The sequence below is a fragment of the Sarcophilus harrisii genome, chromosome 5, assembly GCF_902635505.1.
Source record: "Sarcophilus harrisii chromosome 5, mSarHar1.11, whole genome shotgun sequence".
NCBI classification, from domain to species: domain Eukaryota; kingdom Metazoa; phylum Chordata; class Mammalia; order Dasyuromorphia; family Dasyuridae; genus Sarcophilus; species Sarcophilus harrisii.
The window spans coordinates 130,182,472-130,206,072 of NC_045430.1; the positions used below are offsets into that span (position 1 = coordinate 130,182,472).

General features: G+C 37.2%; 1 protein-coding gene across 1 annotated transcript in view; it reads left to right on the plus strand.

Annotated features, from left to right (window-relative positions):
* The first annotated feature begins 13,483 nt into the window (after positions 1-13,483).
* Positions 13,484-23,601, plus strand: part of PROSER2 (proline and serine rich 2) — a 63,638-nt gene continuing 53,520 nt past the window's right edge. Inside the window, exon 1 of the mRNA XM_012550893.3 lies at positions 13,484-13,867. The gene's annotated coding sequence lies outside the window, so the exon portion shown is untranslated. The remainder of the gene's footprint in view (positions 13,868-23,601) is intronic.

Below are 23,601 nucleotides of genomic sequence, written 5' to 3' on the forward strand. Positions count from 1 at the left end.
TACACAGTAGCATCATAAAGAGATAACTTTGGAAAACAACAATTTGAATCGATTCAATGATCAACCATGATTCCAGAGCACCAGCTATGGAGTATGCTACCCACCTCCTGACACAGAGGTGAAGGACTCAAAAGTAGAATGAGACATACATTTTTGGACATGGTCAATGTAAGAATTTGCTTTGTTATACTACACATATTTTAACAAGGGTTTTGTTTTTCCTTTCTTAAATTTTTTTTTTATTTTTTCAAATACAAGCAAAAATAGTTTTCAACATTCACCTTGGCCAAACCAAATTTTTCTCCCTCTTCTCCTCTTTCTCCCCTTTCAAAGACAGCAAGGAAACCAACATAGGGTAAATGTGTATTTTTACTAAACATATTTCTATATTTATCATGCTGTGAAAAAAAAAATCCGATCAAAAGGGGAAAAAAAATAACCATAAGAAATTTCCTTTCTTATTTTAAGCTAAAGTACAAGATTATCAATTAACCAACAAGCATTTACTATGTAGCAAGCACTGTCCTAGGCACTGGGGATACAAAGAAAAAGCAAAACATTCTCCTAGCTTCTTCTATATGCTAATTTCTTACATGAGAAAAAAAAAGTTTCTTATTTATGCCCAGGGACCAGAAAGAAAAGTTTAAAGGAGAGTAGGAAAACTATATAGAAATGAAACTGAGTTTCCTTTACTCTCCTGGCTTGTGATGCCATTGCTAATCCTATTTCTAAATAAGAATTCCAGTATTTGACATGGGGCCCAAAGCAGCAAAATCAGGAAAACAGCTTTTTGGGTCCCAAGATGGAGACCATTGGCCCAGGACTGCCCTGATGAATAGGTGGTTCTCTGTGTGGTGTGATTTCAAGGGCTCCCTCTTTTTCCCCCCCCTCTTCTTTTCCTCTCTGTTTACCAAAGTCAAAAAAATTCCTTCATTTTGCTTTCATTTCTTCATATGAAATTCAAAAGGGGCTTTGTCCTCTATTAAAATGTAAATTTCCCTGGGAATTTGTTTGAGCAACACTTTAAATCATTGATTATTTCTACCTTAGTGTAAATGAGTTTCAAATCCTTTCCTTGAAAGCAGATTTTAATGAAAGCAGGGCAAAGATGAGACAAGTCTGAGAACAAGGGGCACATTGGGGAGGAGAATATTCTTTGGGATGTAAAAAAGGCACAGAAATGCTGGGCAATGTGAAGGAATTAATGCTGGATTGAGAGCAAATGCCTTGCACCTAAATCCTAGGTCTGCCACAGTGCACGTATGACTTAGAACAAGGGCTAGGTAATCTCTAAGGTCCTTTCTATCTCCAAATTTATCATCCTGAGAGATAGTCAAGGTCAGCAATGCCCTGGATCATGGAAATGCCCTCCGCAAGCTTCATTTGCCATCCAAATAGTTTCTTCCTCAGAGCCATTAATGCCACATCAAAAATTCACAGTGCCTGAGATTTCAAGGGAGAAGATGATTTATAATATAATTCAACAGGATTATATTAATCTACATGTCTAGTTGCCTCTTTTCAGTCTCTGTTCCCAGATTTTTATCTACAGCTCACCGAAACTGATCCCTCTTCTCCTCTCTTCCACTCAAAAAAGCTTGACTGTATTCAAAATTTATGAATATTGAACAGAAATATAATTATGATTAATAACTCACAATAAGCCACATTTCTATAGTATCCTTAGGTAGAAGTTTAATTATCCCCATTTTACAGATTTACTAGACCTACAGAGATAAAGATTATATAGCTACTGTCAGAGACAAACTCCACTGACTCCAGCACTCTCTCCTCTACAATTTTGTGATTGTTTAGTCGTGTCTGACTCTTCGGGATCCCATTTGAGATTTTCTTGGCAAAGATACCCAGATGGTTTGCCATTTCCTTCTCCAGCCAGCTAAGGAAACTGAGGCAAACGAGATTAAGTGACTTGCCCAGGTTCACACATTAGGAAGTGTCGGAAGCCAGATTAGAATTGGGGAAGATGAATCTTCATGACTCCAGACCTGATTCTCTGTGCATTATGGCAGCAGCTAGTGGCCCTAAGGCAGATGCTTAAGTGGGGAGCTACACTCAAATTTAGAATTCTTTGCATTCTAGGTTATATATATGTATATGATTTTTTTGTGTGTATAATCCATGGTGGTTCCTAAAGGTTCTTTGTTTCTTGTACAATTGTTTGGTTTGCATAACATGCCCTATGAGAATGAGCTGAGGACCAGTTGAGGTGGCTTAATAATCTGTGGAGAGCTAAAAATGTGATCTTTTAAGGAACTACATTATAGTTTCTTCCACAGTAGCTTTGTAAGGAAAACTAGACTGAGTTTGGGACTTAGCCCTTATTTTGACAAGGGGCTAATGGCTTCGCCAGAATGTCAAGGAGGGTCTAGGACCCCCAGAAAAGATGAAGAACTCTTGAGATCTAAAGGATAAGGCTCTGCCCATCTTGGAAATAGACACCACCAACCTGCTTCCTGGGACTCTCTGTGCCGGAGTATGAGTGGCTTCAGTGTAAAGCTGGGGTGACAAGAAGCCAGTTCCTTTCTGATAACATCCAGAGGTAGTGTAGATAACTGAGCTGAAACATTCCCAGCCAGACCAATACAGTTGAGTGCTCAGCATCAGAAAAAAGATCAGACCTGGGAGTAAAAAGATTGAGGCAGCTGGCTTCGGCTATCAGTCTCCTTGCAGAGCCCCCTTTAAGTAGAGGGGTATTTTTCATGTATTAGGGAAGGTAGACATTTGAGGGAAATAAAATAAGCTCTGGCATAAGGTTTACCTAAGTAACTTAAAAATACATTTACAATAATAGCAATTTCAGAATAAAATGAGCAGTATGCACTCAGAATAAAATCAGCAGTTGCTGAACAAAAATGAGAGAGCCTTCTAATTCTATACATTCAGAAAAAGAACTGATCGATCCAAGTATGAATAGAATAAATTTACATATGTACTTATTTGTATCTAATGGTAGCAATCTCTGGGGGAAGGAGAAAGGGAAGAAAAATGAAAAAGGAAATGTGTGCAATGAGTTTATTATATATTTGAAAGGAATAGCAAGTTGTACATAATAGATTTGCAATCATCTTTTTTAATATACTGCATTACAGAAATACTTGTTTTAGTCCATGAATTAAAAGTAAAATAATTTTTAAAAAAATTTAAAGACTGTGATACAGAAGGGTTGTTGATATGCCATGGCAGAGGTTATTTCCTTACCCAGAATTCTCAAAATCACTGGTCTAAAATAAAAATTTAAAAAAACAAACCAAACATAATGAGGTAAGGTTTCTCTCCTTGATTTGTCCACTCAACAACAATAAAAGGATTTGAATTTATCATTGAATTTCATTACTTAAAGGATTTCATTACAGAAAAGGACATAGTGACCACAAAGGGTCAGAATGGCATTATCCAAAATAGGTCTCTTTCTTTGACATAGTTTTTGACTGTGAATGCTGTAGATAGATTTAGATTGTAACTAAGCATTTAATAAAAGTCTCTTGTATTATCCTTTTTGGACAAGATGGATAAACAAGGGTTAGAATATAGTAATGTTGGGAGGATGCAGAATTGGTTAAATGATTCTTGATGATTCAGGGGTTCAAAAAAGAATAAATAAGGGCTAGAATATAGTATTTGTTGGGAGATGAAGAATTGGTTAAATGATTCTTGATGATTCAAGGGTTCATTTTGAAGTTCTCTGGTGATCCCAGGGATCGATTTATGCTTGATCCTCTGTTGCTTAACAGTTTTGTCAATGTCTTAGAAAAAAAGGCAAAGTAAGTGGTGATGGTGGTGGTAGTGGTGGTATGGAGAGGATTGGGGGGAGTTATGGGGGGGGGAGTTGTGGGTGTGTTTCAAATCTGCACATAAAGCCATGCTAGGATACAGAATTAACACAGAAGAGAGAAAGGACTCAAAATGAACAGATCTCAGACTGGGAGGAAATCTAGAGATCAGGCCCAACCTCCTCAGTTAAAAGATGACAAAACTGAATCACAAAGAAATTAATTGACTTTTCCAAGGTGAAAAAAGGTATTTTGTGGCAGAATAAATCAGGATTCAAATCCAGATTCTTTAACTCCAAGTTGAGCCAAGCCCTCTTTCCACTTTATTTCTGCCTTGTTAGAATCTTGAGCCAAATCTAATGAGGTATAAATAAATCTGATCACTAGAGCTTTATAAAAGGGTATCCTTTACCTTTTAAAATTTCAAAATAAATAGATCTCCATTGGAGAGGTTGACTTTCCTACAATCCTCTTTCATTCTATCTGACCCTCTTAACACACATTTCTGCTATACGCCCCTGGTCCCATTTGATCTTTAAATGTAAAAAATGTAGGCATGGCCAGGAACATATTTATGGGGCCCAGGGCCATCTCCATTCCCTGGTTATATGTCTTGTCTGCCATCCCCTCCCTTCCCCCCACTTTGACTTTTAAGAGAACTGGGTCATCTCTTTGTTATCTTGAAATTGCAGCCAATCAGGTTTCTTAGCCTGAGAATATGCTGCTTCAAGGAGGTAAGCTCAAATGGTCGGCCTGTGAGATAGCAAACAATGCCTCCTTGGGATAGTGATCAGAACTTCGAAGGACTGGACAGCCCACAAGCTAGTGCTGAAATGTCATCCTGGCACATGCTGATGCTCCTGTTTCAGTTACGAGATACTTTTTCATTTATTTAAAGATCACAAGGCAATGCCATCATCCAACACTTCTTTGCTGGGTAAGAACAGAGAATCAAGTTCATCTTTATTTACATACCCAGGTATAATACACATGTTTAGGACTTCAGACCCAAACTGTCTTCAAAGTTGTTTCCATCAGTTATTGCCATTTTGCCAAATATCATATTGCACCTCATTAGTTCCTTACATTACTTTTACCATCTGTGTCTAGAAGCAGTGTAGCAGATAAAAGGGCAGTCTCAGAGGGAGCGAGACCCGAGCGCACATCCTGTCTCTTACACATACTAGCTGTGTGATCATAGGCAAGCTGTTCGCATCACTGTGCCAGGAAACTCAGGATTGTAAATTGCAGAGCAGTTTATGGGATCCTAGATTTAGAAGTAGGAGCAGCTCAGTGCTCATCTTCCTGGCTTCTAATTTAACCTCAGACAAGGTGTGTGATCCTGGGCAAGTCACTTAACCCTGTTTACCTCAGTTTTCTCATCTGGAAAATGAAAGAGCAAACTATTCCAATATTTTTAGCCCCCCCCCCAAAAAAAAAAAATCAACAACCAAAAAACAAAAAACAAACATGGTCCAAGAGATACAAATGAAACAACATCAGCAAAAATAAAGATTTAAAACTAGAAAGAGCCATGGAGGCCATCTAGTCCAATCCCTTGATTTTACAGGTGAAAAAAACTGAGGCCCATAGACTGAATGACTGAATGGAGAAACTGAGACTGAATGACTTCTCCAAAGTCACAACTAGTAAATGACATTAGTGAGATTTGAATTCGAGTTCTTTGAGTTCAAATCCAGTATTATTTTCTCAGTACCATCTCCTTTTCTAATCTTTATCAGTAAAGTTTCTACATTAGTAGTTTGTTACTCATGAAATCTTAGCTCTACTCCCCCAAAAGCAATTAATAGGTAATTATTTTAGGTATTAATTAATAGGCATTCTTTTCATAGAAATCCTACATTAGTGACAAAGTGTTTGGTGAATTTGAGGAATCTTTCATTCACTTTCACTAAATTATGAAAATTTTAAATCAGGGTTCTAAACTAGGGTTCTTACCTTCCTTATCTGGTAAAATTGAAAGCAAAGTGGAGTAAGAGAGGGATTCATATTAAGTAAAATAAAGTCTAAAGTTGTACAAAAATAATTATAGTAGCAAAGAATGGAAATCTGAGGAGGTACCCATAAATTGGGGAACCAATATACAAGTCATGCATAGAAATATGATAGAATATTATTGTGCTGAACTCTTGGTAACATGATGATCAAACACGCATTTGGTGATTTTGAGAAATCTTTCATCCACCTATCACTTAATGAAGAAAATTTTAGACTAGGTAGGAACTAGGGGTCTCACCTTCCTTACCTGGTAAAATTGAATGAACCTTCCTTTTCTTTTAAATGATGTAGCATCCCACTCCCTGGCATTGTTATGAGGCAATGGAGGACCAAGGGATCACTCAGAATTTTTTACATCATATTAAATTAATAAGTCCTTTCAGCACGGGACCCCATATGCTGGAAGCAGCCAGGAAGATCATCACTCTCAGAAGGCTGAAGCTCCAAGTCACTGAAGTGTTGGAGCCCTGGGAAGTTTCCAAGGGAGTCTTGAGCATATGCTCCCTGGGATGAGCCCTTTAGCTCAATTCAACCTCCACTACATATATATTTCACAACTTTAGCACACTTTTTACAAAGACAGCCTGTTCTGTTGAGCACAGCATCAGTCTAGGAATGAGAAAAACTTGTGTTCAGTTGCCAAGTTTGTTTCTGGCTTGCTTAGCCTCGGGTGAGTCAGTTAGTGAAATATTTCTTTAGCTCCAGAGTATTTCACTTCAGTTCAGGTACGACTAAGTGCTTGGAAATAAAACTCAATGGAAATACACAAGAATGATTATGTCTATAGATAGTGAATCATGCAACAGAGATGCCTCTTATGGTTAGTTTTCATTTAGGGCTTAATCTTTCCTAGTATCACAGATGGTGGTTAATATACATCAGATTCCCTCATGGAATCATTATGGTTTATGCTCAATTGATTTATGAAAGAACTGAATATTTTAACAAATGCCTAACAATGCTTGCATTGTGTCAAGTAGGTTTTATGAAGCACTTAAGAAAAATGGCTGTATGATTTTCATCTGAAATCAGAATGGCTTTTTATATTGTTCCCAACACTTAGCTTTGGAAATGAAGCTTGTATTTTGTATTATCCCCTGTTTAACATCTCTTCAGTTCAATATACACAGATGAATAATTGGTAGCACCAGTTCTAGACTGAACAAGAATTAGGAGACTTTCATATTTCTAATATTTGTTCTATAATTTTCTAGCTCTCATCAGGATTGCATTTCTTCCCTCCCCATACTTATTCTATAATGTTATAATTTTTAATAATTTGAGAAGGAATTATTTTTGTTGTCTTTATAGAAATATTCATTCATGAAGTTCATTCTACTATGCCATATATGTAATTATGAGTGGGAAACAGTCCAGGAAATGGGCTGTATAAGGTCCACGAAATCATTTGCTAAGATAACCGCAGGTGATGATGAGCTGAAAGCTAGGTACAACAACTTCCCACTGCTTGAGTTCTATAAGTTAGTAATTTTGTTTGGCTCATGAATAATGGGTATTCAAATGACCCTTAGCAGAAAAAAGGTTCCTCACCCTTAATATATGTGTGTATTTATATATATATATATGCATATATGTGTGTATGTGTGTGTATGTATATATATATATATATGCATATATGTGTGTATGTGTGTGTATATATATATATATATATATGTATGTATATATATCATAATTATGGGCATTTAGTGTCATAGTGGTTCAAGCCCTAACCCTGTAATCAGGATGAGTTTTCAAATCCAGCCTTACATACTTCCTAGCATCTGTTTGTCTCAGTTTCCTCATCTATAAAATGAGGTAGAGAAGGAAATGGCAAACCACTCCAGGATATTTGCCAAGAAGACCCCAAAATGGGGTCATAAAAAATTGGGCACAACTAATTGGTTAAGCAACAACCACAAAGCAGGAATTGCAATGGGCTGGTTATCAAGAAATCTGGTTCTTGTGCAGAATCTCTGGGCTAATTGTGTGACCTCAAACAAATCATCTCTCAGTTCCCTATTCGTTATGTAGAGAGTACAGAAACTGGGGTACTTGCAGGATTATGATATCAAAAAAACTCTAGACTAGTTCCCTCCAGTCTTGCTAAATGATTTGGATCCCAAGTTGTATTACACAGCCAAGTGGCACAGTGAATAGAACAGGGGCTGGAGTTAGGGAGCCTCAGATGCTGATCCTGAGCAAGTCACTTACTTAACTTTTGTTTGCCTCCATTTTCTCATCTGTAAAATGGGACTAATAATGGCCTGTATCTCCCATGGTTAATGAGATAATATTTGTAAAGTACCAGGCACATAGTAGAAACTTTAGAACTGTTAGCTAATATTAGCCTGGATTTTCATAGACCCAAGTAATGACTGGACCACAACTATAATTTTAAGGATGGAGAGAAAGACAGCTGAAATAACTCCAGCAGCTATGGCTAAAAATGCTGATCTAGGTTGCATAATGCATTCATCAGAAGATCAGCAGATGGCAGTACAGAGCAGCAGAGGATCCAAAAAGAACAGCCCAGCAAGACATCAGTCAATGAAAGGACCACAAAGCACCAGTAAGCAGCAGCACAGCCAATTGATTAGCTCAATAGTACACAAAGCCACCTTGTAGCACAAGCACCCACAGCTTGATAGCATTACCAAACAAACTGGTAACTTCAGTGGCTCTGTGGGAAGGCAGCCTTGGAGAGGCGTTACAAACGAGGATGCAGATCTAGAAAAATGAATACACTGTTTTGCAAAGATGAATGTTGAAAACTCTGCAAGTATTTGGAAAAATAAAATACTGTAAGAAAAAAAGAAAAAGAAAAATGAGTAATGAATTCCTCTCTTGAACATGTTTGTTCGCCATTCTTGTTGCCTACATATATTCCCTTTTCCACCAGTGGAAATAATACCTGCAATAGTGATTCCCTATGTGTCTATGGTGAGAATGGGATGCTCCTTATTTGCCTGGGCAAGTCTGTCTGCTTCAGTTGCCTCATTTATAATAGCATCTATCAGTTGAGATGATTGTTATGAGGATAAAATGAGTTAATGTTTATAAAATGCTTTGCAAACTTAAAGCCCTATGTACATTCTAGCTATTGTTAAGATTTTTAATAAATTAGTGGAAAGCCTGTAAGTTGCATTTTTGAGTGGATGCTGACCCAAACCTTACTTTAAATCTATGGTTACTTTCAAGTAGCTCACAATGAAGTGGGAGAGTGGTCCTGAGATAGGTATAAAATGAATAGATTGAATTAAATGTCTTATATCCCTTCTGCCTCTCAAATCATTGCTTTCATGTTATAATAACAAATACAAACTTAGTTTAGATACTTAAAAGTGGAATAGGAGAGGAAAAGGAGTCAAAGTCTGTCAAAAGGCCTAAAACAAGAAGAAGGTGAGCTTTATGAGAGACAATGGACCCAAAATAGGATAACCTAAGAATGAAGATTTTTGGATAGAATGTATAGTCTTTCTTTTAGTTTTAATATATAGAGTTGACCATATGAACATATTAATATATTCAGTCATGACATTCATATATAACATATGTTGATACTTTATTATGAAGATTAAAGTAATTTTTGCAGTCCAATAAATCAGGGAAGAAAATAAGGGCTTTTAAAAAAAATCAAACTGAGTTACCAATGCAGAAATAAGATATTAAATTACCAGTGGTCACAGTTTTAAAATAGTTTATTTCTATTTGCTAAAACATAGTCATTAGTAATTCTGTTAGAAGTCTTTTAATTATGGAGCCCAATGCTCCTCATTTACAACAATAATACCCAGCCTTCTTGTGAGGGAATCTAATTTTTAGAATATCCTGCCTGGGGATCAAATTAGAAAGAGAAGAGTCATATGTAATTTGAGATAACAGAAAACTTGTTACCAAACATTTCTCCAAATCCACTAGTTAGAATGGCTTCCAAACATATATCTTTTTATAGAAATTTTCTGAATTCTGGAGGCTAAAAACCAAGGCAGAAGATTCTAGCTTCAGAAGCCATGCTGACAACAAGACCTATCACTGAATCACTGATTAACTGAGAGATCTCTGACTTTCAAAATACATCTACTAAGAATTGAAAAATATAATAGAATATAAATTACAAATGTTCTTTGGTTTACTGTATTCTTATGGGAACCATTTTTCTCTTAAGTAAGTTAGAGAGACCAATCCCTAAAAGTTTCTTAATTCCTTTTTAATTTTTTAAATTCAAAATTTTTTTTAAATTTAAAAAATTTAATCTGGCAAATGACATAGGAAATTAATTTCTTAGATTGATGCCTAGATTCCTAGACCCAGGGGGAGAAAAGGGGATACATTTGAGTATTATTAAAAATCCAAAGCCTGAATATAGGCATTCTGGTGCTATTCATAGTAAAGTATCTTGATAGCAATACAACTTAGTTGCTTGAAGAGCAAAATGGCATATCTTAATCCATAGAACAGATAATGAAACTCACTTCCCATCTCTTAGTAGAGAGGCAGAGGATTTGAATAAGCTAAATTACAAGTTGTCAGAGGGAGTAGTGTCCAACTTTCTAGGAGACCTGGGCCTTTACTTTGTTACGATTTTGAGGAACCTAAGCCTTTTATTTCTCTTTTCTTGGACATAGTTTCCCATCTGAAAATGAGCAGATTGTGCTAAGTGATTCCTTAGGTCCTCTCCAATCCTAAAATTTTATCAGTCGAGATTCTGGTCAAGAAAAGTGATAGAAAGATCCTATTGACTGACTGGCATTATCTCACTATTTGTTTTCTTCCTCCCTCTAGTGGCCACCAGCATTTATTCCAACCAGTTCTCCAAGGCAATTCTCTTCAAACAAAATACATATTTAGCTTGAAAAATTTAAGCACTTTGAGAAGTTTCATTCTTTATAGTTGTATACCTAGTACATAGAAGATGCTTAATAAAGGCTTATTGATGGATTGATTGAAAATTTACCTTACCTCATATAAATTCATGAGTGGAATTTCTAAGAAACATTTTATTGGGGAGGAGGGGGGTTGGAACATTTATAAATAACGCTTTTCAATACAGGACAACCACAAGTGGTACTAAAAAAAGTAACTATGAAGGAAGCAGTGTGCAAATCTGAAAAATTTAAAGTCAATAATTATATGATGTTTAATCAAGATACTTCTGGTTTTTTTTTTTTCTCTCCCAAGGCTACATATAGTGTTTTCAAGGAGAAAGGGTATCTCAATTTGTTATTTGTCTTTCGTTCTTGAAGAGGACGATGACATCAGGGAGATGATGCCCATGATATGGAAGTGAATTGGATTTAAGTGAGGGAGGGCTATGCAAGGTTACTTGCCTCACTTTCCCCTCCAGAGTCACCTGGGTCCAGTGGCAAGACATAGATTAAGAGGACTGGAGATGGCCCTGGATGAAATGGCCTTTTTAAGCTAAGGTCTGAGGTGGCATCCATTCAGTGATTAAGCCTAGGTAGCAACTGAGGCACAGAATCTCCTTTTTCACCTGGTCTAAAAAAAATAATAATAAATAAATGAATAAATGAATCTGGGAGGGGAAGACCCTCAGGGTTTCTGGCCAAAGCAGAAATGACACAATTTATATTCAATCTAAATCAATCAGGACCCAAACTATGACCAACTGGGGCTTGGTCCAGGACTTAGTGGGCAAATAGAGTCAGATCAGTTTGGGTTTTAGGCCTGGTCTTTAAGAAAGAAATCTAGCCAGTAAACCCTTTCCTCAATTAAACCTTCACTTTCTGGCTGTTTCTCAAGAAGCCCACTTCTCTTATCCTTTTGTAGGCTATTTTCTTCTATTTTGCCCACATTTCTCCTCCATCTTCCAACTATTCTTCAGCAGAAGGAAAGAACCACCTTGGAGAAGAGGAATACAATGTCCTTGTATTCCAGTAGGGTTAGGATCTCATTGATTTGAGTATGATTAATTTCAGCAATTCAGATGAGACTTGCCCATGCCTACCCATCATGTCCTCTCACAGGTTTACAATAAGGAATTCATTGTCTACCCAAAGTTCAGAGGGGGTGTTAGAGAGGAAAGGATGGCAGGGCCTTTCTAGCCAAAATAATAATAATTAAAACAAAAACAATTTGAAGAGTTTTTCTCAAAGCACTTTTTACCATTAAATCCATGTGTTTTTTCCTTCAGATTGAACTCCTTTAGGAGTTATTCTTTATTAAAGAATATAGGTTGTACATACTGCCATACTGTATGTGTTGAATAAATATTAAATAACATTAACCCATTACAATGTCAAATTTCTTGTAACAACATAATATGGGTCACTACTAAAGGAAGAAGAAAAAAAATTGTTGAGAAACTTAGGCCCTAAAGCTCAATGACATCATTTCAAATCCCACCTTCCACAGGAGGCCTTTGTCACTTCTTGTGCTATTGCTGCCCTCACTCCAACTCCACTTCTTATTGCCTTCCCTCTGAGATTATCTTTCATCTGTTTTGTACATACCTAGTATTTTTTTCTTTTTTTGCATCACAATGTGAGCTCCTTGAGTTCACAAATCTATTTTTGCCTTTCTTTCTATTTCTGGTTCTTCAAAAAAGCCTAGCATTCAGTAAGTGCTTGATAAATGTTTGTCCGCTGACTGATTTATCTTGGCTCTCTAATAGGATAATTTTCTCTGAGAATTGAGTCAAGTGACCAACCTCTTTGACAAGTTGTAAACTTGCCTAGTTTATTAGCATATTGAGCAGATTAAAGTATTTTGTAAACATTAATTAAAGATGCAGAGTTAGGTGAAGGCTATGTGTTATTAAATATCAGACAAAGAAGAGTAGTTTTCTTCCCTCTAATCAAGCATTTACTTCTTCCCTTGAGAGAGTTGAAAAATTAGTAAGGTTAAGACCAGAGCGCTGTGAATGACTAGACCTCTGGGAAACCAAGTACTTCCCCTTTGCCCATCTGTAAAATATGGATAAGAAAAACCTTATCATCTCACTCATAGACTACAATTCTGGGATAGAAGATTGTTCATAATAACCAGTATACGCTCAAGAATTTAATAAGAACCGATTATTAAAATGATGCTTTTCCATCCCACTAATCATCCTTTCTTTCTACTCTCCCAGCATATGAAAGTCGTTGTCATTCTCGGTCTAGCTGATCTGAGTCCAAGAATTGCTATACAACTTCTTGAGAAATTTTCATTCTTTCCATAAAATGGAAGAGCTGAAGTCACGGGGAATTTTCGTTTGTCAACCGGTGTTGTGTAAACACAGTAACACCTTTTAGATTTACATTTACATGACGTTTTACTTGAATGATCTCTAGAGCCTCAAAAAGTTTGCTGAAGTAGGACCGCTTTGTCACCGATCGATAAACTGAGTCTCAGAGAGATTTGACTGCCCGTTATCATACACTACTTACTGGTCCTGTCAGAGGTGAGATTTGAGATACTTTTTCCCTGACTCTATATCCCGCATTCTAACTTTGGGTTTCTCTCCTTGGCTCCTCATTATTCATTCCGCCTCTCCCTTTCTTTTCCTCAAGACAGAGAGTTGGATAAAAATTTTTTTAAAAGACCGTCTCCAGGTCCGTTTCAGCCTGGGACATATGCATGAGTTTCAGAGTCTGATGTGCCCAGCTTGCTTGTTTCTCAGTTACCACGTTCGCACTCCAAATGCGTGCAACCCTTGGGCCAGGGCTGTTCGCCTCCAACTATCCGGTGCCCTCCGAAAGCACTAAACTTCCCGACTTGAGAGACCCGCAAACCTCTAAGCCGGACTGGGGAGAGAGGAGGCTCGGGGCGAGGAGCTTCGGGAACTGCCCCTTTAAAATCCCTGGCTCCCAGGCCGGGCAGGTGGGAGGTGGTGGCTAAGCCGGGCGGCCAGCCCGCCCGCTTCACACTGTCATGCAATGCGCATGGGTGAGTGCTGGGCTGCTCTGCGGCAGCTGCGGCTCGGGGACAGCCAGCTAGAGAGGAGGGAGAGCTTGGCCAGCGCAGCGTCTCCGAGTGTGCCCCAGGCTAGCTCCCCGCCCAGCACCTGCTGCCCCTCTGACAGCGGGGCTTCCCCCCGGGCACCGGGCAACAGCTGGGTGAGTGAGGGCAGAGCTGACCTCCTGTCGGGGGGTGGGGGACTGGGCTGGACTAGGAGGCTGGAGTTGTCGATGGTTAGGCTCGTGTGTGTTGGGAGGTGGGAGGAGAAGGTTGTGGTTGCCCCATAAAGCTTTTCTATAAGAAACTGAATTTAGGAGTTGCATTGGGGGAACATGATCGGACCCAAAGGCTATTCTGCTCTTCCCTCCCTCCCCCTTTTCCACTTTTCCCCTTCATTGCCATTTCTCCTCGCGATCTCCCCCCTTTCGGCTGTTTCTTCTCTTGTCTACCTCTTTTCCTCCCTTTCCTCCCCCCAGAAATTCTGAGTGTGACTATCTCTTCCTCTTTTCCCCCTCCCCAATCGGGAAAGTCTGTTTGCTGAACTGTGTGAAGGGGACTGAGGTGGCATTTTCCACTCCAAACAAGGAAACTTGTTTGTCCTTTGGGATTTCTGGGGTTCGTGGCAACTAGTTGGGGACGCAGGAGGTGGGGGAGAAGGGGAGGAGAGCCTGTAACTAGGAGGTGTCTCTTACTAATCACTCCTCATCCCTGAATTAACCTACCTGTACTTGACGTAGTTGCTTCTCACCCATTATTTGCCCTCAGCACCTTAGCAATTTGCCTTACGTGCCCACCCTACAAGGGAATTCTAGATACGTCTTCCCTCCTTCCTAGTCTTCAGAACCTATCTCGGACCTCTGTTTTACCGTCAACACTTCGTGAGGGCATTGTCGATTCCCAGTTTACTTGGAAGGTAGGGCACAAGCGTTTATCACCTGTTAAACTTAACTCCAGAACTAAATGATCAGTAGTAGCTTTCCTTCTCCTCCCCCCAGCTGGTAATTGAATCATACCCAAATGTTTCGGATCTGCTATTGAGCCAGTGTGGGAAGGATTAAAAAGGGGGAAAATGTGGCTATTGTGGGATAGCTTAACAAAAGGCAATAAAATAAACTGCAGTTTTTCAGCTCACTGGTTTTTCAAACTTTCCCAGTATTGTTTGAGCCCGAATTTTTGTCTTGTTTTCCCCTCCTCTCCAAGAACCACCCTCAGAAACTTTTAACTGTTTGCCAAGAGTAGTATACAGAAACAGAAAACTAACATGAACAGAAGAAAACTTTTATCGGTGGTTGGGATTCATGTTCTACTATGGGTTCAAGTTGGTTTTAGTGACTGCCTTTCTTTCTTTATCTTATACCCTGAACTACGCCTACCCATATCTTTAATGTAGCAGGAAAGAAGGTTAGGGTAGCAGTCACACCAATACCAGAACAAAGTGTATGTATGGGGGAAACTTTTCTTAACAGGGTTGTTTTTCCCCTACTTTTTTTTTTTTTTTTTTGGCTGAAGCAATTGGGGTTAAGTGACATGCCCAGGGTCACACATCTAGGAAGTGTTAAGTGTCTAAGGTCACATTTGAACTCGAGTCTTCCTGACTTCAGGGCTGGTGCCCTTTTTCTCACTTTTAAAAGAATATAGTCACTGTATTTTGTGCCACAAATTAATAAGCAAGTTTCTCCCCTGGAAATCTGTTTACTTCTTAAATATAACTCTGTTCTCCAAGAGGAAGGGGGTCTTTTTAATTTGTGAAGTCAATGTACAAATACAAACCATTTCCCTTCTTATTTGAGATAGGGTGGAATGAATCAAAAAGATCTTCACGCCCCATGCCGGAATGGAGAGTATGATCGTTTACTACTTAAGCTAAGGCTACAATATATTAATTCCTTGATATTAAATGAGTACCTGTTAACAGCTCCACAGATGGACTTTCTTTAAAGGTTCATTAGTGGGTGTATGTTTGTTGCCCCCATTACACACATTCTATGGCCAAAATGAGTAAAGAGGTAAGAAAAAAGTAGGGAGAAGAAAACAATTTAGAGAAAACTTTGGGTATATAGGAAGAGGTGGGAGAAGTATATTAACTTTCTTATCGACAGGAATGTCTGAAATGCTGAATGCAAGAATCACATTGTCAAGGAGTACTTACTACATGTGTCTGGCCCTCTTCCATGTGAGTGTCTCTAGACAATCAGTTTGTATGCGTCAAACTCATGGAGCTTTTATCAGGTGCTGGAGGCATCTGGCACTGGCTCCTGACTCCTCACAGGCACCTATACAGTCTGAAGTTGGTACCTGATATTTTCTCTAAAGGTAGCTGATCATCTCTAAAAAAGATTAAGATGAACAGAAATGGGCAGCAATAGGAGGAAGAGAAGTCAAGGGAAAGTATTCTTGAACTGAAGGTGCAAAAGCATAATTACTAGTGAATACTTGAACTCTTACTATGTGGACAATATTGTATTATTCATTTCACAAATATCATTGTAATATCTCATTACCAAGTCCTTCAGTTACTTTAAAGGTGAAACCCTTACCTTAGGTACCCTTTCATTATTTCAAAGAGGAATATTGCTATGTTGAGATCTCTGCTAACGGCTTGAACCAGGTTTTTGAGATCCTAAGGGACTAAGTTTCATTTTTTTTTTTAAACATCAATGGAAGTTGTGGTAGTAGCTACCTTAAGTGATTGCTGCCTCCTGGAAGTGATGCAGCAGATGTACCCCATTTCCATGGCTTTTCTTCTTGGAGTCCGGGGAGCATTTCTTTGCTGCTACAGAAAATCTTCCATTATCCATAAGTATTAGATCAGACACTGGGAAGAGCAAGACCAAAGGAAGACAATCTTCGTACCTTATGTATTCTAGCCAAGAGATGGAGTTTCAAGGAAAACTGTATGTAACTGTAGTTATTAATGATGCTCTTTTAATTTTCTAGATTTACTGTTTTCATTCTAAAGATACTGTGATTCACTATGTTTCAGGAAAGTGTTGGGATTTGTAAACTGTGTGATCAAAGTTGATTCTGAGGAGCAAAATAAAAAAAAAAGAGAGAGAACAGTCTGCCATTTAGTCTTTATAAAATATCTCTAGGTTCTGTGAAAAATTGATTTTCCATTTGCACTGAATTTATTTGAAGGAGTTTTTTAAAATGCATTTTGTTTTTTACACTCTAGTCATTTCTCAATACATTCCTCTACTCACTATACCTCCTTCCATCCCACATAGAACCTTTCCCTGTAAAAGAGAAAAAATTCATCAAAACCATCATACTTGGTTTGATAACATAGACACCAGCATCCATAACCTCCCACCATGTTACTGAAAAGAGAGAAACTCATCATCATTCTTCTCTGAGGGCAGGAATTGTTAGATTTTTGTCTTCTATCACTGGCCCTAAAATGCTTATTGAATGAGTGGAAGATTAGTCATTGTATTTAATCTAAATCCAGTTACCAAATAGTAGGATTTTTTTTATTTTAGCAAAATAATTTTGTACGTTGTTCTCCTAGGAGTGTGTGTGTGTGTGTGTGTGTGTGTGTGTGTGTATTTTACTCTGTTTATATACATACTTCCTTGCACTGGATTTATATCAGCAGCTACCAAAACTTTTTTGTAAATGGAGTAAAAGTGGTTATTACTAAAAAGTGCTTTTTTTTTTATTTATGTGTTATAGTGTTACCTTTCAAATCACAACTTTAAAAATGATTATGAACTAGAAAATCATCAACAGCATAAACATTTACAGATACAAAGAAGTCCAGAAAGAAGGAGGATTATTGAATATGAAATTAGACTCAATTACAGAGAGCTTGGGTATTGGGGGTTTTTTTGTATGTGTTAATTTTAATGTATTAGAATCAATATTTACTAACTTATCTATGTCTCATTCTAAACTTCCTTCTCCTGTGTATTTTTAAAAGTTTTGCTGACACTTTTTTTTCTTTTTTTGTGTCACTATCACAAACTTCCTTTGTTTAAAAAAAAATAAGTATAGTCAATCAAAAAAAATGTATTTCTCATTCTTCACCAACAGCCAGATCATGATCACTTTACCACCAAGAGGGGAAGGCATCATCAGCATATTGATCAGTGTATTGATTATTTTTGAATCTTTCAGTGTTTTCATTTACAAGTTTGTTGGTCAGCCCACTTTTTCTCTGTCACCGACTCTTTTTACCCTCTTTCCTAGGATTTTCCCCACACATATGCACACACATATACAAAACTATTTCCCTCAGTTAAGCTATCACTTTTTAATGTGACTGTATTGTCACTTGCCTCTTCAACATCAAGGAAGGACACATATTTTATGTATTAAATGTTATGGCATTTTGACTTTTGTTGTCTAAAAGTGTTTTCTGACATAGTTGTTAGTTACTGTCTATATTATTCCTTTGCTTAATGCCTTCTTTACTTTCTATTACCATACAAGTCTTTCCGTATTCTAAATTCTTCAAATACTACCATGTGTTCAGTCATTTCCTCCCCATTGAGCACATATTTAATTTCTACATTTTTGTTATCCCAAATCTTGCTACTCTAAATGTTTTTGTACATTTATGTCTCTTCTTGTTGTCAGTTGTCAGCTTACCATAGAGTCCCAGTAATGGGATCACTGAATGAGAGTCAGCAAGCCTTTATTAAGTACCTATTATGTGCCAGGCCTAGCTCAATGTTGGGCAAGGAAAGGGGTGGGGGGAGTCTCTGTTCTCAAGGAGTTAACAGTCTAATGAGGGAGACTACATGCAAATAACTATGAGCAAACAAGATATGGTGGAGATTATCTCATAGGGAAGGCACTCAGATTAAAGAGGAATGAAAAAGGTTTTCTGCAGAAGGTGGAATTTAGGAGAAAGACTTGCAGGAAGCCAGGAGGCACAGATGAGGAGAGAGAAGATACTAAACCTGGGAGACAGCCACTGAAAATGCCTAAGGTCAGGAGATAGAGTACCTCCTGTGAGGAAGAGCAGGATGGCCAGTGTCGAAGTATCGGAGTCAATGGAAACAAGTAAAGTCTAAGAACACTGGAAAATTAGGAAAGTTTATGAAAAATTTTATATTTGATTCTACAGATATAAGGAGTCATTGAAGTTATTGTGTAGGTGAGATGATCAGGTCTGTGCTTTAGAAAGATCAGTCTGATAGCTGAGCAGAGAATAGATTGGAGTACAATGAAATCTGGGGTGGGGAGAACATCAGGCTACTCCAGTAGTCCAGATATGACCTGCATTAGATGATAGCAGTCTGAGAAGAGATATTACAAAGATCAATACACAGGATTGATGAATGATTGGATATGGGAGAGGGGAAAGAAAGAATGAAGAGTCAAGGATGATATCTAGGTTTTAAGTCTGAGTGACTAAAAGGATGGTGTTGCCCTCTATAACAATAGAGAATTTAGGAAGAAGGGAGGATTTAGAGGGAAAGATGATGAACAATTTAGCAACTTTTCTTGCATAATCCAAATTGCTTAATAGAGCAATTGGACTGAATCACAACCCCTCTAACATTACTTGTTCCTAACTTTTCCAATCTTTGAAAATTTGATGAGTGTGATGCCTCAGTTATTTTAATTTGCATTTATCTTTTTATTAGTGGTTTTTTGAAGAATTATTCAAATAGTTGTTGATAGTTCTCATTTCTTCTTTTGAAAACTTAATATCCTTTGACCACTTTATCTTAAGATTAATTCTTAGCCTTTATCCCTTTCAATATCAGACATTTATCAGGGAGACAATACAAATATGTATATTTTTTCTGACTTAAGCTACAGTGATCTTATTTCTGTATAAATCTTTATTTTATAGAATCAATTGGTCTATTTTTTCTCCTATAATTTCTTTTATTCTTGACCTGGTTGTAATTTCTTGCCCTATCAAAAGTTGTGCACTATATCACCTACCACTGTCTTCCAATTTTTGTTATGGTAACAGCTTACTTTTAGATAATGCTTTCCCAATTCTCATTTCCTGTACACTATACAGACACAAGTATTATCTCTATTTTACATTATGATATAAGACATCTAAAAGGTGTGGCTTGCCCAAGGTCATATACATAGAAACTGCTGGAACTTGTATCTGTAGGTTCTTTTTATAACACCCTATTTACTGATCTATCAAATCAAGATTTGGAGAGCTTTAAAAATTTACACTATAGAATGGGGTGGAGGTCTGGAAACTAAGGGAAAATGTACCTTTTGTCTCTTCCATAATGAATTGAGGAGAAAGTCTAGAGATCTTCAAGTAGTGTAAATATTTTTGGTGAGGTGTGAGCCAAAGGAAGGCTTCAATACAAACATTAGAAGAAAACTCCTGAGCATTTATTCAAAAGGATCACTGGTAACTGGATACAGAACTTCATTCAGACCTCTTGCTTCCTTTTCCAGGTTCATTGCTCTGTACCTCAATTTTTTGATAACCAAAGTAGGCATAATAGCATTACCTACCAACACAATAGGTCTTCAACAAATATTAGATGATGGACCTAATTTTCTATAGTACAGGCTGACCTCACTGACTAGGTAATTATAAATGGGTGCTGAATCATAATTATTTTTGTTGTTGTTGCTATTTGTTTTTACTTTCATTACATTTTTTAGTAATAGTTTCATGAAAAAGAATGGGAAAGATCTAATTTTTTTTTTAAGTTTGACGTCCACTTCAGGTGGAAAAAAAGTCTGCTTTTTGCTTTTATCATGAAACATTTAATTCTTCCGTAAAGTACTGCAAGTTTAGTCACAGGGACAATTTAATCTAATCTTAGAGACTCATTTAAAATCCTGCATTATAAGCTCCTTGAGGGTAGAGATTGGGATTTTGCTTTTCTTTGTATCTCCCAGTTAAGGGGGTTAAGGACAGAGTTTTACGATATCTACAGTTAGCCTAGGGCCCAGCATAAAGTAAGTGCTTAATAAATGCTTGTGCATGGACTGTTTTAATGCTGCATTCTGGTTTTCTTGAGTTTTTAAAAACCATATTATATGTTTGTAGTTTTAGGGCTCTTCGTATTTTGCAGATGAGGAAACTGAGGCAAAGAGAGGTTAAGTTGCCTTAAGTAGTACAATTTCAGACCTGAAAGAGCAAATCTAACTCAACAAGTACTTACTGATCATCTTTATTATATACTAAAATTATATTTAATACTATATTTTGTTTACTATATATCTTATAACATTAATGTATTGATAATATAATTGTTAATATGTCATTTTGATGCAATGTGGGAATAAGAGGGAGAGATCCCCTCTGCTTGAAGATGCAGGTCCAAATGTGAAAGAATTAGTGAGCCCCGAAATCAATAGCAAAAAGGAAGTTTTATTTTTCACTAATGAGGATGTTTGCAAAGAATGTATTAACAGAAACCTATTTTATGAGCAAATCTTGGGGGCTGGGGGCAGTTTGAGCTGATTACAGACCAAGATCTCCCAATTGAATGAAATCAATTGAACACTTTTTTTCCAAAACCTGGAAAAAAAGATCCCTGAAAGGGGATCTGGCCACCCCAAAAGATCAATGGGGGGTGATTTGCCCAAGATCTCCAATTGAATGAGGCTGTTTAGCTTAGAAAAGGCCTATCTGGAAAGTATGTCCCCTTCCAGACTATCAGGAGAGACTCCGAATCTCCCTTCTTTTACAGATCAAAGGGGACACAGTTTCAGAGTTCATCTCTGTCAATTTTATTTACTCTATTCATACTATATATTTTTTAAAGTAAATTGTAGTAAGAGAGACTCATGGTTAATCTTTTTTTCTATTCTGTTTTGTATATGGACATGTTAATTTTGGGAGGTGATAAAGTTCATTTTTTTTTTTTTTTTTTTTTGCCAAGGCAATTGGGGTTAAGTGACTTGCCAAGGGGCACACAGCCAGGAAGTGTTAAGTGTCTGAAGGCAGATTTGAACTCAGGTCCTCCTGACTTCTGGGCTGGTGCTCTATCCACTGCACCACCAAGCTGCCCCATTAAGTTGAAAATTTCAACATAGTAAAAGGGTTATTGTCCTTTTAAGTGCATTTAGTTACCGTTTAACATTTTTAAAAAAATTATCTCTGTGCAAGAAATTACTCAAGAAATCTCTCCTTTTAGGATAGCACTTTATATTTCTCTTCTACTTTCAAATTCTACCTTTAATCATGTTATTTGCCTGTTCTATCTCATCTATTCTCTACTTTATAAAGAGAGAGGGTTTGCTTTATGGGTTTTTTTTTTTTTTTTTTTTGGTCATCTCCTAGAACTCATTTCATTAAAGATGTCTTAGGAGATATCGACCTTCTTGCTCTTCTTGGAACAAATTACTCCATTCTCCCATTACTGAGTATTTTCACTGGCTGATTCCTCAAGACTAGAAGTCTCTCTTTCCTCATTCTACCTCCTTACTTCCTTCAAATTCCAGCTAAAAATGTCCTTTTGGTTCTTATTTTTGTTAACTATTTACAATTTATCTTGTCCATATCTTGTCTGTCCATGGTTGTTTGCATGTTGTCTCGCCTCTTTGAAAGCAGGGACTGTCTTTTGCCTTTCTTTGTATCTCTAACCCTTAGCACTGTACCCATCACATAGTAGGTGTCTAATGTGCTTGTTGATTTGTAAATAAATCCAGAGAAATTCTTAAGCAATGGCAATTGTTGAATTCTGCTTGGACATAGGTTTCTGTGTTGGCCAAAGGTTGAGACATACAGCTTATATACTAATGCCACTAACTTTATTAAATCTGTAAATGTCATTGCTAAGTGAGTTATGGTCTGCCTAGTTGTAGTTTTTACTGTCTCAGAGAAAAGGACTATAAAATCAAGATGGAAAATAGCTTTTTGAAGAGTCCCTTGTGTTTCTCCCAAGTAAATTTTAGTAAATGGCAAAATGAATAAGACTGAAAAGTGAATAAAATCTAAATTGCTGTGAAGAAAACACAACACAACAAAACAAAATGGTATGATTATTCCTCATCAGAATAGCTATTTTTATCTCCCTCTTGTTAATATTACTGTGGTATGAGAACAGTGTTCTTATTTTTATACTTTTTCTAAGACCAAAAAAGTCCCAAAATTTATACTGACAGATTTACCTTCCCATAAATAAGCTGCTTTGGTGTTCTAACTAGTCTATGGATTGTGTTAAATGTGTTAAATTGATAAACAATTTAAATATGTTAAAATGTGTTAAATGATAAGTTTGTTAAATGTGTTAAAATGATAAACAATGCTAAGTTGAGATGCAGACTTTGCAAAGTTTTCATGAAATTGAAATCAGAGTTCAGCACGGTTTCTATTGGTGCCCTTCACTTTGCTTTCTATTAGGTCGTGCTTTCTTATTCTTACAGGCTAATCTGAAATCCAATCTACCAATTTGGGGGATGAGGTTTAACCTCAGGAACAATAGTGTGTCTACCTCATTCTCTAAGCTGACAGTATGATCTTATAAAAAGATTTCTCCCCTATGGGTCTGTTAATAGCCCAGGCTACTTAGTTAAAGTCTTTGTACTGATCTGTTTGCATTAGGCAAATCAATTACTTTTATGTGGTGTGGTCCAAAGTAAATTACTGGCCCCACATTAACAGCTGGAGCTTTTCACAAAAGAGGGCCAGTCTAAAAGCAAACTCGTTTCTCTACATTGTTTAGAGATCTCTTTTCAGTAAACCTCTTTTTCCTCCTAAATGAAAGCTTGGTATTGTTCAGAGCCAATACATTTGCCAGTCTTTTAAAAAAACGTTTGTTCAGTACTCTGAACGAGGTTCTTACACTTCAAAGAACATTAGTTTTTACTGAAGATATTCCAAGGGGAAAATGTAAAGTCTTATGAATTTATATTGGTTCTACCAAGATTAAAAACAAACAAAAAACAACTCAGCAAAATTTTAACTTGTTTGATCCCTATAGTACTGAAAGAGTCCTGG